The following is an 18,442-nucleotide window of genomic DNA, read 5'->3' as shown; positions in this document are numbered from 1 at the left end:
TAGTTATTTACTCCCAGAAGGTGGTAGCAGGCCAAATATTACAGGATTGTGAGGTTTGAAGAGAAATGAAGATGTTTGAATGCATTTTGGGAAATCCTACGCCTTCTGTCTGGGATTCCTGTGTTTCAAGAAATGGTATTACCACGGGGTAATAATGCTATCTGCTAAGAACTTCCGAAGGAGATCTTTAGTCATAGTCTATCAAAGCTTTAAATGAACATGAAACCAAGGAGACAAAATGAATAACTCATCCCAATGGAATAGCAGATGGTAAGATCTCACAGCACATCATGGTAGTATTTCAGCATCCACTATATAATGTTTCTTTTTCCAAGTGAGAATAGTTCTCATTCTTGCTGTTTAATGTCTACAAGGTCTGGTAGAGACTAAATCATGATAAGAGCCACAGACGTTTTGGAAAGCCTGAAACTGGATAAGTGTCAGTCACTATCACCTCCATCAACCTTAACTTCCTTAGTCACAATGTAAACAGCTCTACGTAGTTTTATTTCATCATTTACTGAGAGGGGAAAAATATATATATATCCTAAACACTTCTGGACAGCAGCTGTGGGCAGAAAAATATATAGGATGGTGAAGCTTGTGAAGTGTGCAAGAAAAACAGTGCTAGTTAAACCTGTCTGAAGATTGGGAATCCCAGGGCATTCATGTGCTTCAGTTCAGAAAGGGGAGGGATGCTGCATTTCACAACAGAAAAAGTCTTAAAAAATAAAATAAAATAAAAATAATTGCTTTGGGGACCCGAGTTAAAACGCAGGTGTTTTGAGGGGAACATAAACATTTTTTCCTAAATGAGGCGTTGAGGGCTGGGAGAAGGGCAGTAAAATTAGTGGAATTACTGCCTGATTTTAACCAGATGATTGCTGCAGTTGGACACCAGCGCGTTTTCATTAGGGACCCTAATTTACAAGCCATTCGCCGCATTCCAGTGCAACACAACAACTCCCCCCGGTCCTAAAGAATGCCAGCCCACAGCTTTATGGCAGCAGGGCCTGACTACAGGCTTGTTGGCTTTGGCTTGGGTTGTTGGTTTTTTTGTTTTTTTTTTTGCCTTGTTGTTGTTGTTGTTATTGTTGGTTGTTTTCAAAGGCCACCTTGACTGCAGCTTTGCAGCCGAGCTCCTTGTGAGGGAGAAAGGGAGTCGCACAGTCTCAACTCGGCCAGGTAGCCCCAGGAATCCGTGTAAATCTCTGATGGCATTGAGAACATATGGTCCTTCTGCTAAGAGCTATCCTGATTCATCCATAACGTGCGATCAGATGTATTACATCATTTGAGCATTAGATACTAGTATATTCCAGATATAAAATGACCCTTTTCCTGGCCTTCCATTAGGTCCTAAATTGTCATTAAAGTACGGTCCTGAAAGCCTGAAGCAGGTGAGGTTTTGGCCTCATGTGACCTAGCTCAACATAAATTTGTCTGATCTTTATAGAGGCAAATGGCCTAATGAACACAGTGGATAGAGGAGATTTCCATGTAGCCAGCCCTTGGGATCTGGTATTACTTTCAGAGGTATGAGGTTTCTGCTTCAACCCACCTGGCAAAGCAGCCATAACTTCTTTTCTTTAATAAATAACACACAGCTCTCCTACGTTCCTCCTCTTCTCTCGGCTTAGCCCTCTTTCAGACCTACCCCCACCATATCAGCATAGCTTTCCCATGTACCCCTGAATCTTATCCTACCACCACAGCACAAGACACCAAACCCAAGGCCAGACGAAGGTAATAGGAATTCTTTTCTTTCATTTTCCTAGGTTCAGACCCCTCTCTGTAGAGGATAAACATGCCTTTGGCATGTCATTATTCTGTGTTTTTTCTTCTATTCTTTCTTTCTATTATTTTTTTTTCTCTCACTGAATTTCACCTTTTCTATCTAGACCAGCAAGGGTTCCCTTTTTTGTCCAACCGACTTCCTTCCCTGCGCTGCTTGCAACTTTCCTTTACCTTTTCAGGCAGTCTGAGCTCACGTTTCCCCAGTGACTTCTCTCTTGGCTAACCCTTTCTCCAATTTTGGTAGGCTCACGGAGGTCCAACAGCCATAGTTAATGTTTGCCTGCTGTTAATCCTAGCCCTCACACCTAAATTACGATTAAAAATAGTGAACAGAATCCCAAAGCCAGAGGGGGTTTTGAGTCTGTCACCAAGTAGTTATAATACATGGATGTTACATATTAACAAAGCCCACAGATGCAGGAAGTGAGGTTTCCTTTCAGCTGCAATATTTATCTCCTGTTTTTTGAGGGCAGCCATTCTGGTCTACCACTGCCTCTCCTTTGCTCCTGTCAGATCTCACAAGCTCTGCCGGGTTGGCTCAGACATGTATTTCAATGGAAAACCTCCTATTTAAAACCCAAAACAGATTTAGTAAATGATGTTCTTCCCCCCGAGGCAGGAATGAGCTAGCAGAGCAGGAACGGTGCTGACGGAGGAGTAACCTTACATCCGAGAAAGGAAAAGAGCAAGAAGTCCCCCCGCATTTATTCATTCTTTGGGATCCTGTCTCCTACTTGAGAAGCTCTAGTGAGATATTGTGCAGCCCTCATTTAAATATCCTGAACAAATTCAAATTCACATTTTTATATCCTGGCCAGCTTGAATCGTTTAACTTATTCTTCTGTTTTGTTTCCCTTTTTTTTAATTTCATAGTACATGTGCCACTGTAGGTAAAACTGAGCACCACATCGCCCTTCCAAAGACACTTTCTTCCCAGTGCCTGAGCTGAGAAGTGGTGTTTTGTAGATGTAGTTTATACACAGTGCCATTCCACTTATTCCCTTCAAATATTACTCACTGAATATTTGGCTTTTTTTTCTGTGCCAGAAAGTGTGAATCAATCCTGCATCCTTTGAACATCTTTGTTAACTGTAAATATTTGCTAGCAGGCTATATGATCAAGTGGCAGCATGCAATTGTTTGCAAGCGCTTCTCTCAGGGAATATCTGGAGACCACTCTTCTGCGCCCTACCCAGGGCACGTGGGAGTCACCTGGGCTGTCAGGTGAGGATGTTAGTCCAGAACTAACTGAAGCTGTATGAACTTTGCAATGACTTATGGTAAGACTAAATGATGAAGAAAAAAATACTTGTTTTTCAGATTCAGTTTTCACGCTATCTGTAATGCTGTTTATGAGCATGCGCTGATTCGCAAAATGCTTCCGCTGTCCAGGTGCCTGAACTGACATGGCCACCCAGCAGCAGCCCGGTGCCTTTACGGAGTGCAAGGCCAACCTGACAGACGTCTACAGTCAACTTGGTGGTTGCCTTTAAATGGGGTAAGTAATCTCATCACTAGTATTTACTTGTACAGGTAGACACCAGCACGTCTGACCAGGCACTTTGCATTTTTCACTTTGTTACATCTATAAACTTGCTGAAAATCTTTGCAAATGAAAAATATTATTATGATAACTTACTATGATACCTTTCCATCCTTCTACAGATCCGAGATGGCAGAGGCCCTGACACACATCTTCCTGTGTTTTATGAAGCAGTTATTTTGACAGTCAGACTATCAGATGAATTGTCACGGAGCCACTCTGCTCTCTTTCAGTTCTCCCTCTGGATGATAACGCACCTCGTAACTTGGAAGGCCTTTCTGTTGTCTGGCTGATGGCCTTGCTGCCCATTGCCCCATAGTCAGAGTCCAAAACAGCATCAGGACATTTTCAAATGTATCTTAAGTGACTCAGGTGTTTTATGCTTTGTTGACTTTCACTGGAATTTAGGCTCTTAAATCACCTGAATGTTTTGACTAGCTTCTTGGGTTTTCTGAACTATTTTTTAAGTGTAAAAGAGGTGGACGAACTCTCTGTATTAATCAGTTCCTAGGAGTCTCTCTTTGGTACCAACAAAGAACAATCTGGCATGAATTATTTCCGTTTACTATTCAGGGACCCTTCAAAACTTCATTTCTTGTTTTCATAAGATCGGCTTGTATAATTGAGGGCTAAAATGCAGGGCAATTTGTTCAGATCTCTCACCAGTCTGCTTATCATCATCTTATGGATACATGCAATCTTAGTAGAAGAAAAAAGTTGAACAAAAGAAGAAGCTTAAATGGGTCTTAATACAGTGAATCCAAGCAATTCTGAAAATGCATATTAAATAATCTGCATTTTTAACCAAATTTGGAATGAGAGTACAAATATTTCTTAAAGATGAAAATAAGATATTGAAATTCAGTTGATTTACTAAATTTCTAAAGAAGATACTATTCTTTTTTGCTGCAGTCCTTGAATATTACGAAATTCTGTCTCATGCTATGAAAAAAAAAGGGAAGGTGGATTTTTGGCTCCCTTACAGCTCTTAAGAACAAATACGAAAACATATGTTTGAGGAGCATGGCAACTATCTTGCAAACATGTCATATAGAACTGACTAATCTTCAAGAGTTTTCTGAGTAAGGAACCCTGATTTTTAAACAAGTCTCATTGACAAAGAGCTCGTCATAATCATGAATGATCAAAAAGCACACATCTTAGGTTTCTTCATAAATTGTTATTGATATTACTACCCTGTACAGGCTTGTTTATTATTTGTATGTTTAATAATTAGAGATGCTGTAACATGAGAAAGATTTAACATTGTGTGATACACTATGAAAGTGACTTTTGCACAATTCACTAAAAATGTGATGCCCTCATCAACAAAATACAAAACTTCCTGAGACCGTGTGAGTCAGATAGGGTAGAGGCATCGAGACTTTACGCCCAAGATAGAAAGCTGATGTTAGTAGGAGAAAGATCTACTCCATCCCTGCTCCAGTGATTCCGAGGAAGCTCTAAGGTGAAGCAGAGCACAGATGTTGTACGCCATGGCTCTGGTGTTGAAAGGGGATAAATGACTAATAGCTTCCATGAATGGCCAAAGTGTCACAAGCTCCTAAAAGCTCCTAAGATGTGTTTCAGCTTTTTCCTATAATTATCTCACTTCTAGGCTAAACTTAACAGAAAATCCACTTGGTTTTGTAAGAAATACTCTTGTTGTTTAGGAATGCAGATGTTGCGGAAATACAGAAGGAAACTTGCTTTCATTTGGCCAGCTGTCTCCTAACAAGATGTCCACAGACTCTTTATTGTACCCTTAACACTTAATCCAGGCAGACAATGACTTAATGCTAGCTCTTGACACAAAGATACTGCACTATATCGAATAAGGCTGCAGCCATCAAAATAATTCTCATTTGAGAGTAAATGCAGTCTGAACCCAAGTTTGGAAGTCTGCTGCATAAACACTACCAAAGGAGAAATAAACATGTTCTGTTGGCCTGAACTACCATAACTCTCTCAGCTGCAGAAAGAAAATACAGCACAAGAGAAAAAGGAATGTTTAGATATAACTTAGAGGACGGAAATTTTCTGTTCATGTTTAGAAGATCTCACAATATCTGACCACAGCCATGTGTGCTAGCTGATATCTACCCCTTACCCAAAAATGTGTTCAGGCAGATGGAGAATGAGATTGCTGGGATTTGATTATCAGAAATAAAACCACAAACCTGGATGAGCTAATGTTGTTCCAGATGCATTATCTTCTAATCTCCAGGAAGAGGCAAAAGGAACATAGAATCCTCCCTTAAAGAGGTCTTTCAGCAGGCTTAATATCCCCACCGCATGGAAAGAAATCGCTGCCTAAAACTGAAGGGGATCTCTGCCTGAGTCACGACCTGGGTAAAAGTTAGGTCTTAAGGAGCAGCAGCACAAAGACAAATAGCTGAGTGAACCGCAACTTTCCATTACTTTGCTGAGACACAAGAAAATCCCCGGGTCCCTCCTCTACTTTGTACCATGCAGCAAATGACCCCAGTTTCATGGCCTGGTATTTGCCATTTGCTTATGTTCCCCCCAGCCCACCTCTCTGCTCTTTCCCCACCAAATTCCTTTTATGTTGCATCAAACTATGTTGCGGAGCTCAGTCACAATGAAAACCTTGGAAAGAATTTCTAGGGCAGTACCTTCAAATAAAAACCTATCAAGACATTTAAGACCACAGCAGAAGGTTCGATTTTAAACAGAACCTCACTTTGGAAATGCTTCCTGGGGTGACTGTCATTTCTTTAAAACCTCCTGACCCTCGCAGAGCGGAGCGGAGCGCCACTCTGAACGCATTACCGGGATGCTGCGGCGGAGCCCACAACAGTGCTTGTGCACCTGACTCTTGGGGCGCCTGAGCTCAGCGAGAAGGTGGCTACCCCTGAGGGACATCCCGAAGCTCAAACCAGGTCCCATATGCATGCGCATGGACGGCTCTTTGCTACACACGGTGACTATTGGACAAAAGCGTGGGAGACCAAAGGTCACTGGGATGCCATGGCAGTATTTAGATGCCTGAGAAGTACCTGGGTACCTTTGTGTGTCTCAGTGTTGCTGCTTTGTATAAAAACAAGAAGTTGCTTTTTAAAACAGGATACATTTGCTCTCTCTTATACATATGTAAATATAAGCCAATTCCTTTAACTTCAAAAGGGTTCTTATATTTAAAATGATGTCACGGAGAACAGAAGTCATCCCACCACAAGCCGTAAGGGGAGAAAACTGTAAAGCAAAGGATGCTTCTACCATTGTTTCTTCATCAATAAAAGGTGAAAACCTCTGACAATGAAAAAAAGAAAAAAAAAAGACAGTTTTAAGGGCTTTTAAAATATCTAATGCTTCAGGATCTAAATTGGCAAGGATCCAAGCTGTGTCTTAAAGGGACAAGCACTTTATTATACTTTCTAATTCTTCCAAAGTCTGTCTGTAGGATATATGAGCTGGCTCTAATATGACTACTCTATTCTCATCCTCCAGTGGTATACTCCGGTCTCAGCTCATAAATTGAAAATGGAAGATCAGTAAATCAGCATAGACCGTTTCGGAGGGACATTGTGAATTTCCAGTCAAATCTTCTGGTTTATCTTAAATATTTCATCTTCACGTCACCTTTAGAAAAATCTTTCATTCAAGTAAGTTACAACATCCAGTTCTAAACCGATTACACTCCCCCACTGACCTTCCAGAGAAAGGCTTTCACTGTACTACAAACAGCAGGTTGACAGCTCTCTATTATAGCTTAGGAAGGAGACTTTTTGGCATAGCAAAGATCTTTAAAACCATTCCAAGACCTTGTGATGCATAAACAAATCTCCAGGAGGTCAACATTAACATAATGCAGCAGGTACGCTGCTGTGGTCCTTGGCCAGCACTCCTTTCCAGAGTCCAGTGTTTTGGGGAGGGATTCTCATGTTCTTTACATCAGAATGAGCAACACATTGATATTAATAATAATTTAAAATTACTGTGCCAAACTACTCCCTGGGTCACCTAAATTTCAGCAGCCTAAGCACAAGGATCCATTTTTTGAGGCAGGAAAGGATGCAGTGGCGAGAAGGATTGAGAGCAAAAGAACAAATGAATACTCTCAGCGAGTCTTCAGGTACATCCTAGCTATCCTTCCAATAGTAACAGCAGCTTCCTTCCCTGAGGAGTAGCACTCCGCAGAAGCTCAAAGAAACACCTAAAAGGTGTTGAAAACTTAGCTCATGAAATGCACTATAAATGTCATTCGTTTGAACTAATGACAGTTGTACTGGACAATAAACATGCTTTTTCATAACTGACCACATCACGAGTTGCCCGAACGAGATGGGGTCACAAAAAGGGAGGTTGAGTCTATCCTTTTTCTTCCTACTCTGACCTGTCTCGGGGGGATTCTCAGGTTCTTTACACCAGAATGGCCAACGCACTGATATTGATAATATTCTTTTGTCTTATGACTGGAGAAGATGTTGCTTTTCAGGACTTGAAGCTGGCAAGTCCCATGGCTGCTTATTTACACAGGGCTACACTCCACAGTTAATTCACCCTGACAAGAATGATGTTGAGCTTTCTTGCCATATGAACTTGTATTTAAGATCCTGTCAGTTTTGGGGACTGTAAATAAACCTTCTTTTAAATATTAATACTCTTCAGTGATACATGCCTTTAGGCTCTGAGGCTGGTCCAACCATCAAAACTTAGAGTTTCTATAGTTCCCATCATCACAGTATTCCCATATAAATTAAATTTGTACTTTAAATCTCCAGTGGATTCCAAGGTGCTTTTTACCTCATTTTCCATTCCTCTATATCTAGGGAAAATAAGGATCTACTTGAGTTCCTTCTGTAGGACTTCTGTAGAATTTGTAAACTCATGCCACCCTAAAAATAAATAATCAGAGTATTTTTATGGCAATATTTCTGAGGATATGAAATACTACTAGTTTCTCTACACCTTGGTTCCTTTGAGAACCCACACACGGAATACTGGAATAATTCAAAGAAAGGATGAGTTTTCTCTGTAGTTCTTTAACCTACTGATTTCCTTCTTTTTGTTCTGGTAACTGCAGAAACAAGAGTAATAAACTCCCTGAGACCAAACAGAGCTCTCCTGTGGAGTACACAGAAGTCATCCTGCAATGCTGACCCATTGCAATGTTATGATAAATGTGGGCCTTAACCAAAAATAGCCAATAGCCTGTTGCTTGGGGACCTCACCCAGGTCACTAAGAGAGACATAGGTTAAAGTCTTGCTCTGAATGAGATTGATACAGGCTTGGACCTATGTCTCTATAGAATATGCCAAGCTATTTTTCATTCTGAACAGAAATTCCATGGTAGACCTGAAGAGTTTTCTTAATGAAAGTTTTGATAAATCTTAAAAGTTCTGGTTCAGTGAATTGACATTTCTGACAAAAAATTAATCTTTTCACTCAAAAAAAAAAAAAACACACAAACAAACCCTATTCAGTTCCACATTCCTTTCCTGAAAAAAAGAGTGCATTTCAAGAATCTCAGAAGACATGTTTATCACATTTGGAACATCTTTGAATTGATAAAGTTGTTCATTGTAAAACCAGAAGTGAAAACTCTTCCTCTGTTGAAGTCAAAGGCAAAATTCCCAGTAGGGCATTTCAGCTGTGAATTGACTCTCTTCTGAGCCCAACATCCACTACAATTTTCCCTTCTAATTAAATGCATCCAAGTGGTCATGGAACCTCAAACTAGCTGAGATCCTAATTCAGGTTTCTGAATGTTATGAAGGAAAAAGGGACTGAAGAAGTTGATGGATCAGACATTTCCTCTCCCAACCAGCAGCCTCAATCATCAACACCATTCCAAGGTATTAAGGACTGGATCCTTCTAGGCAAGATTTCTTTGTTCACTAGCACTCAAAGCCCAGCCAAACATGTCCTTTTCCCATCCCTCCCCATTTGCAGCTCTGGATGTGTCCCCCCAACACCTGCTATAAAATCCATGAGACACGCAACAAAACCTGACCCAGGAACCGCAGAATGTGCTCTCAAAAGGAATGTAGAGAGATGGGATACACTTCACAGTTAATACTCAAGGCAAAAAGTGCTAGCAAGGTTCTTCACCAAATGAAAATATCATTAAAACAAACAAAGTGTATGTCAGGTTCAGCTCAAGAGAAGTTCCCATAAAATAACTCACAACAGCTAGACCAGAAATTCAAGTTCTTCCTTGATATGAATTGTCCTGAACTTAAAATAAAAATTTTTATACATCACAGAACTAGATAAAACTACCTTTGAGAGTGAGCAATGAACACAGTATATTCTTCTAAGACTTCACAGTACAACTGTCAGCTGTCTGTTTTCTTTCCTTTATGTGCAGAGTTTATACAGACTCTCCCAGAGGAGCCTTTAATTACATGTCATGACAAGTCTCCCAACCTCTTTGCAGCTCTTCCACTTAACACACAGTGTAAACTCACCCGATCTCCCCTCACTTTCTCCTTCCCCGACTTCTCTCTCGGAGCTCCGTGGAGGCCTGTGCTGAAGCTTCATTATGATGGAGTGGACCCAGTGGAGAACTCTATAAAAAAAGCGTCCGACCTATTTATCAGGACAGATCTCTAAGTCCACAATAAACCTCGTATGTTGAAGAGCTCTAGCCTGTGACTCAGAGGTAAAACTAAAATTTAAGTAACTAAAAAAGTTCTTTCCATTGCTTAGTGCTACCATTTTTCCTAGTTTGTGCAAGAAAGCCACTCGATTTTACTAACGGCAGCACTGAGCAGTCCCAGCAGAGAGAGAACACCATTACGGACAGAGCTATACAAACACAGAAACAGGCCCTGCCCCAGAGCTCTTATAATATAAATAGCAAAGTCAGTGGGAGGGAAAAAAAGAAGCACAGAGAGGTGAAACGTGTTGCTCAAGATGACACAATAGCCCAGTAGTCACTACAGGGTGTTGCCTCTCCCGGTAAGCATTTTTGTAAGGAGTTTGCTTAAAAGGAAAAGAAAAAAAATGCCAAAGCAATTCTCATGGCAAAGATATTGTAAAGTCTGGTTGCAGTTCTAAAGGGATTGTGTAGAACAGGATGTCTCAGGGTGCCATATTATTCCTTTTCTGTGATTCTCAGCTCAGATTTCCTCAATTTTCAAATCTAAAGAGACGTGTGGTTTTTTCCTGTGCACCTCAAACCAGTATCCAAAAATTAAGGTGCTGTATCAAAACATTTATATTTAAAGCATTGTATGTTTTCATCAGATTCCTCCCACACTCATTACAGCCATGGTTGAACAGGGTATTTAAGCACATGTTTAAATTTAACCACACAAGTAGTACTATCTACATCAGTGAAACTACCTGCACTTAAAATTAAGCACTTGTTTAAGGGCAAGATGTAGAGAGACACATAGTGGGATTTTAAAAAACCCTTGAGCATTGAGTAGAAGTTAGGTGCTTAATGCACTTAAGAGACATTTGAAAATCCCACTGAGATGGTGTATCTCTAGCTGAACACCTCTGGAAATCTGGCGGTGAGGCTCAGAATGATACAGTGATTGATTGCAGCAAGAATTACACCTCTAATGAAGTCCTGACTACACAGAGAATTTGCAACAGAGATGGCTAAAACTGGTGCTAGTACTGCCTCCTTTTTCTAAAGCTGTCCTTGGCCATTTGACTAAAAGAGTTCTTGGGTGACATGTAATTCCACGAGCTATGCGAACAGCAGCTCTCCGAGGGCTCAGAGGGCCAGCAAGCCAGCTTTTAGCACATTTATGTTTACCAGTTCCCAGACTTCTGATATCTGGGGTATCTGTGACCCTCTACAGTGGTCAAAGACCCCCAGTCCTCTCTTCCCCATCCCATCTCACCACATCTGCCACCAGAGGAGCAGGGCAAGCAGCCTCAGACCTGACAAAAACAGCACTCACCTGGCAACATATCCAAATGCCTGAGGACACTCAAAAGCTGGACAAACAACTCTAACAAAGTGATATAATTTTTCTAAGCTAATGAGAAGAAGAAGGCGACCTGAGCCTATAGGTATGAACCCTAATGGACAACAAGCCGAGGAGATAAGCCCCCGCTTTCCACACAAGCTGACAGAGGTCATGCTGGCCAGAGTTTGAATCTTTCTGGCAAGCAGCTCAGTGCAGCTCTACACCTGGCTGGGTTTAATTTGTTATTTATGTCAGCTTTGCATATTTGTAAAGTTCAAGGGTTTATTGCCCTGGCCTGACCTTGCCAAGTCAGAGCTCACATGTGGTTCTCTAGTAGCAATTTCTTTCTAATAAACTTTACTTGAAAGAACATGTGTGATAGATTTTGTTGATGATTAAAAAGAATGGGGCTATGTTCATTGTTAGCCAAGCTGGTTTTGAAGTTTTGTTGGAAGTCACCTCTGTTCTCATTTAAAAAAAAAAAAGTCCTCTTCCCCCCCAACCCCTTTATTTTACTGCACACCCTAATTATGTTTCATGTCAAAGCATGTAGCATTGTTTGCATCTGTACAGTAAAGACACTCCTCCCCCAGTGTGCTTATTAAGATCATTAAATTAAATAGCATTGTTCTTGAATCAGAGCATGTGCAAGCACCCAAAACCTGGGCACACACGAGAGCATGAAAATGCAAGCCTCTGAGGCACGGATGTGTAAAAGGCAACCAAAGCCTCATGCAGTTTCTACCAACACCAAAGACTGTTGCTCCTCATCTGCTTTGTTTTTCCCCGGTAACAAAGGAAACAAATATTCTCTATCCCTACAGGCTGTGTACACAGGGTCTGAGCCGAGCTCCATAGGAAGCAACAGCAAATTCCCTTTGCCTTCAAAGGGCTCGGAAACTCATCCCCTTGTGCTCAAAAGCAAATAAGCCGGTGGTTCCCTGAGAAGCGGAACTTCTAAAGCCTGTTGTTTGGAGCTTTCTGCAGGGTAGATTCTCATGTGGCTAAAAGCACGGCTGTGCTTGTCTTGTTTTATCCTACCGCCTAATACCGTCAGACTTTGAGGAACTGAATACCTATGAGCCTCTGCTCCGGGGCCTTCTTACATATTTGGCCTCACATGTAGGTGTCTGGCCAAGCATATCCACAGTCCTGGACCGTAGAGAATTCACGCATGCTCAGAGCAACTGCACCTTCAAAGTGGGCAAATCTAGCTACCTTTGGGGACTTTTTAAATTGCAGACTTGGTGCCCATGGGCCTACGTTTAACCCAGCACAGCCTATCCTTCTGCCAAATCTGGTTGATATTGTCTGTCAAGTTTAGAAGTTATGAGAAGTAGACAGACTGACAACACGATTGCATAAATTTCATTTTCTTACAAAACCCAGCTGAAAACCTTATAGCACTGCTAGCACTTCCCGAGATCCTGTCTTCCCCTACAATTCTTTACTTTCCTCACAGCTTGTTACATTTTCAGCTTGGGCCCTGATTCTGGAGAGGGAGCATATAAGAAACATTTCATTTGATGTATGCAAGCACGTTAGCGTATGCTTTTGTGATTACTCGAAGAGCATGTATGTGCAAGCACTTTCCTGAACCAACAGTTTTGCCTGTAAATCATTTGAGGCAAGATTGCCATTTATTAAATACACGTACAATGACCTGCTTGAGATGCCTAACACTACTATAAAATGACTAAATAAGTAAATAATGGTGACATTCGTGATCTGACAGCAGACATGAGACTTCTCATTAAATGAAAAGCGCAAGAGGCAGTTGTGTCTGATAGTTAAAGCAGGGACTAGGAAACTCAATTTCTAGTTCTTCCTCACCAAGCAGGGTCAGGATGCATTGCAGATTACTTCTCCCTGAGGTATCTGTTCCTAGCTACCTCTGTAAATGGGACACTGGCCTAAGAAGTCCTCAGTCTGATACAAGTCTTTCCTATACTCAGTGGCAAAAGACACTTGTTTGAATTATGATTATTGCAGGCTGGCCTATAAAAGCTGTGGGACAATCAGCAGTGATCAGCAGTGTGCCAACTGATTATAAGAGCTCAGCCTTCAGTCCTATCTGAGATTTGCTTTCCCCGGTGCCACTAAAACAAACCTTAAATCTCCTTGCTTATCTTACTTTTGTACGAGGTGACTTTTCAGGAGAGCCAGGCAATTTTAACAAACCATAACAGATGGGTGTGCATGTGTGTATATGTATCTATACAACTCCAAATACTTCTTTTTCTCTTTCCTTTTGTTTCTGTTTCCTTGGCACCACTGCTGTCTCTGTCCCCATACGCGATCTTCTCTTCTTACTCTCTTGCCTTTCCCAGCGCTTTCTCCCTTCCAGTACTTTTGCTCCACAAATTTCTTAAGAGCTTTTTAGTGCTAAGTGTCGTCTTCCTGACCCTGCTAACATCACACCTTTTTGTCCAGAGAGCACCACCATTCCCAAGACCTTACAAAACTCTGTTACAACGTTCTCACTTGAAATGTAACAACTAGTTTGGCAAGAACATATTTTTGCAAGAAACAATAAAATTAAGAGGAGGCAAAGCCAACTAAAGAGCCCCAAGTTCAGCAGCTAGGCAATAAGGACCAAGTACAGCAGAACTGGTGTTTTCCAAAGAGCACTGGAAACATTTCAGCGAACTCCTAGGCCTTGCTCTGATTACAGCTTAATTGGACACCCTGGTGTTTGAAGGGACTCAGTGGAAAATAAAACAAATGTACCTATTGTTCTTATAATAAGTATTATAATAATAATCATTCTTTAAGCATCAGTAGTGCCTTTCATCTAAGGACCATAAAGCACTGTGCAAACATTAATGGACTAAGCCTCTCAGTGCTCCTATGAACCAGGGAGATATTTTGGACCCATTTTTTACAGGAAGAGTGAGGCCTGGAGAAGATAATAGGAATTTTCTTACACTCACCTAAGCCTACATACATTTAGACCCAACAGTCAGTATTGCTTGATTTTCAGAAGTGCTAAGTATCCTCGGTTCCAATGGCTCTTAGCATTTAGCAACTCTAAGATTCAAGTCCTGCTTCGGTTGCCTTGAAGGTATGTGCCTCAAAATTTCTGGCAGAAAATCAAACTGCAAGTTCATATAAGGACTGGAGGAACTTAGGAGTCCTGATTCCTAGTCCCTTAATCTACAAAGTAGTCTGCTGTGCTTTTTCATAGTATAGCTAACGTCCTGTAAAGACTTAAGCGCAGTCTTCACTTTAAGCATGAGCAATTCTATTGAAATCGATACCGAACACAGTGAATACAGTTGACTCGATGTGCATAGGTTTTTACAGGATTGGGGCCTCACATATTTCACTTTCAATTCTTTAGGAAATCTTGGATGCTTTCACATACCCACCGAAGAATTTTAAATATGAATTGGAACTAAAACCCCAACCAATCTTGCTTTATCAACCTTTGCTACCTCCTTAGTGATTGGTTCAGAAATTTGTAAGCAGCATTTCCCAGGCATTGGCTTAATAAGCAGCTTTCATCCTCGCTCCCAGCCAATGCAAGCGCTAAACAGAACTCTGCCCAATTTATTTTTAACAAGGTTCTCTCCTATTGAAACCAGTATGAAGTGCAATTTATGGGCTTAACATTCAACTGTTAAATTATCCTCCCGACATCTTTGCAGGCCACTCTTAGCTCTTCAGAAGAATATTTTATTGGAAAGGGTAAATGTATAAAAATCTACTGTTAAAACACTTAACAAATCTCCCCTGTCAGGCCAGTAAACTGTAGCCCATCCGCTCTGATCTGAGATTGCTGTTGCTCCGCTCCCCCTTCCCCAGCGCCCTTCTCTTTGTTTAAAATCTGCTGACCACACAGTGACCTCTCGTAACCCATTGGTCGAAAATTACAACCAGCCACACAAACAAGCAGCTCGAGGTCAGAAAGAGCAGGGTCTGCTAAAAGTTAGTAATCATACATTAATTCCCTGACATAATTAATCAAAATGAACCACCGTTATCTAGCGCGGAACCTTTAACCTATTACAAAGGGGTCAATTTGCAAACCACTTGAGCATGGGAGTTTGGTACAAATAGCATACTCCCTTCATCTGGGATGCCCTAAGTAGGCAAAAATGCCTTTGAAGTCCCAAATCTACCAGATTTAGATATAATTTCATCAATCAAGTTAAAAGGCTGCCTTCCCTCCAAAAAGGATTTCATGTAGATCTGTCATCTAGCTCTGTTCAGTGGGTGACTGAAAATCCATTTGTTAGGCTTTTTTGTCAGGATGGAGTAGGCTGCAGTTGGCTCTACATGTCAAAATAGCTGAAAGTTTATCAAATTGAAGGCTAAGAGGCATGATTTGTGTTAGAACCTGCACTGGCCTGGTAAAGGAAGCAGTAAATCTCAGCTTTGTTATGCCAATCAGCTTCAATTCTGGAACTTAATTGTGTTTTCATTCGATATGAGTATAATTATATCTATATAGCGCATGCAGCTATTCAGAGGGAATCAGAGACAGGACTTCACACATCCGTACAGATCCCAGGACTGTGCTGCCTAACGGTCTTCCATGCACTCACCCAAGCAAAGTCCGTGTGAAATAGTATTATCTCCATCTTAGAAACAGGGAACTGAGGCACAGAGAAACACAGCCCTGACCTTTCAAGGGATTTTAGTGCTCAGGCCCTTTTCAAGCCTCTAACTCCCAATGCAGTCAGCATGATTCAGGCATCTCGACAGCAATCAGGAGCCTAAATACTTTTTAGATCTGGGTTTAAATGGCTTGTCCAAGGTCACACAGGGGGAACTTGCAGCAGAAGGGGAACAAAACCCAGGTCTCTGAAGTCCATTGAATCAACCTTCTTCCATCAGATTTAAGAACCCTACAGTCCATGGAGTGTCCCTTGAGAGTTATCTAATCTTCTTCCATATGTACAAATACAAACACTCCTCCATATGTATATTTAATGTATTTATTTATTGCATGCAAGAATGGATGAGCTGTAGAGTTTTAGAAGAAAATCATCTTACCCAGTGATATCATATATCACACAGGTGAATCTCAAGGGGTTTATGATGTTACCAAGACCCCAAAATAGAATTAATTTTAAGCCATTCCCTGAATCTCATTTTCTGCATCATAAAACATATGACAATGACAGGGTTGTCAAAAATATTTTAAATGACTCTATATTAGTATTAGTGCAACAACTGCATTTGGAAAGTATCACATCTACTTAAAAAGTTGTGGAGAAATGTAAAACAAAGTCATTGTTAAGGTCAGTGTTTTAGCAGAGGTCACTTGAACTACAATTCCCAATATGCACATGGAGTTGACATGTCTGGCTTTTAAAACAAAATCACAATTCATCATCTGAATGTCAGATCTGGGGCTTATGAGTTCCTGGTGTCTGAATGATTATGACACTTATAAAGTATATTTTATTATTACAGCCCACTCATTGCCACACTCCATATGTGAAGTGATGGATATTTTAAATGTAATTCTACTTATTTATATTTATATCTTACTAGTGACAGGTAAAAAGCATCAACAAATCACTGCAATTTTTAACTAGTCAGAGACAAGATTTATTTTTAGTATAGTTAGTATGCACACTGTGGTTATTAGGAAGAATGATTCCCACCCAGAGAATCATTGTTTAGTCATGTTTAATTAAAATAAACAAAAAAAAAACTTACCTCAAAACATTCAGAAATGTCACACAAAGGTAAAAGGGACGGTGGCAGAAAGGCATATCAAAATAAGGCTTTGCATAAAACCATGTGGGCAGGCTGTGCTCACCTCTCTGCCTTGACTACTAGGCGGGCTGGGCTAACGCGGTCGGCTGCAAGCCGTGAGCTGGGACCTGCACACTGCCTGCCAGAGCTGCCAGTGCCAGAAGCGGCCGCAGGAACTCAAATGGCTAAAGCTGGCTCTCGCAGGAAGAGAAGAGGTTGCCTTCAACAAATTACGTCTTCAGAATGTTACCTTTTCCTATTAATTAAGTAGATAATTGATTTATGAAGACAATTCTGAGTGCTAATTGTTCCAAAAGTTAAAGCTAAGAATGACTTATTTAATGGACAGAGTCCTGGATGGGGATGCAGCAGTTCTGGCTCAGTTTCCACCTCGGCCACAGGTCTGTGGCCCCTCTGTGCAGCGGGGGGCAAACAGGCCTTGCTGCAGAAGCCTGCTCATGACAAAAAGGATGTTACGTATGGAGGTGAGCAGGACCACCTAAGTTCCTGGACAGAAGAGTAGTTTGGCAGAGCATCCTATCAATGCACTATCACCATCCTGATACTGTAATCAAGATGAGCTAGGGTTGCACAGTCTCTCTAAGATAATTCTGTCATTGCTAGAGAGTCCTGCAAGAAGTGCAACATTTCTTCTCCAGCCCAGCAATTCTTCCAGTCCTTGAGGAGAGCTGGCATCAGTTCCCAGGGAGGCTGGCTAACGTGCCTGAGAAAACAGGGGATGCTGCAGTTCTATATCCATCCTCCCTCCAGAAGGGCTAAAAGCAGAGACCCAACACCCCAGGTGCACATAGTGCTGGACCTGCAGCATAGTTCTGGCTCCAGGGCCCTTCTGCATGTGAGTTTTGCAGCTCCAGGTCTGTGCCTGCCTCTCAAAAAGACCAGTGCTGGATGCCAGCAATGGTGAGAGACTCACAGGCCAAGCTGAGAAAGCCAGCTTTCAATTTTAGGGGTTCAGGGAACTCTGTGCTATTGGATAGTACAGCCCTAGGATATCAAAAAGTTGTTGGCTGTGTAATTGCAGCTCTCTCGCAGGAAAACTGATGGGCTCGGTGCCCAGTCCCAGAAGGCACGAGCTGAAAGAATGACATTAGGTTGTTAAGTCTGCAGTTACGGCCAGTTCAGCTGGCTTTACAGCCCTTTACACACCCTGCGCTGCTCTAAGTGAGCACAGTGTGGACCTCTCTCTCGATATCGCTGACCCAAACACTTAAAAGTCTAGATATTTAAAACCCAGATCCTGACGTAAATTTTGTAGATTGGCAGAAAACTTTGGGTCTTGGCTTTACTTCATGCCACACACTGTACCACCTCACTGCATGATCTAGTACAAAGTACTAAAATCCTCACTTAGCATGTGCGTGAAATGGCTGTAACTATAATTAACAATCCCAAGGGCCTCTGGTAAAGCCATTTAGCGTTTGTCAGGCACTTTGTGGGTTTTTCGGTCAAAAACAATGAGTGCAAAGTAATATT

General features: G+C 41.4%; 1 long non-coding RNA gene across 3 annotated transcripts in view; it reads right to left on the bottom strand.

The window, feature by feature from the left end:
* The window catches only part of LOC112987222 (uncharacterized), a 199,681-nt gene extending 189,544 nt beyond the window's left edge, over positions 1 to 10,137 (bottom strand). For all 3 annotated transcript variants that reach the window (XR_003260226.2, XR_010390928.1, XR_003260225.2), the window contains exon 1: positions 9,776 to 10,137. This is a non-coding gene — a long non-coding RNA (uncharacterized LOC112987222). The remainder of the gene's footprint in view (positions 1 to 9,775) is intronic.
* Positions 10,138 to 18,442: the final 8,305 nt, after the last annotated feature.

This window comes from Dromaius novaehollandiae, chromosome 10, assembly GCF_036370855.1.
Source record: "Dromaius novaehollandiae isolate bDroNov1 chromosome 10, bDroNov1.hap1, whole genome shotgun sequence".
Classification (NCBI taxonomy): Eukaryota; Metazoa; Chordata; class Aves; order Casuariiformes; family Dromaiidae; genus Dromaius; species Dromaius novaehollandiae.
The sequence above is the reverse complement of the archived record's forward strand: the minus strand, read 5'-3'. Positions and strand labels throughout refer to the sequence as shown.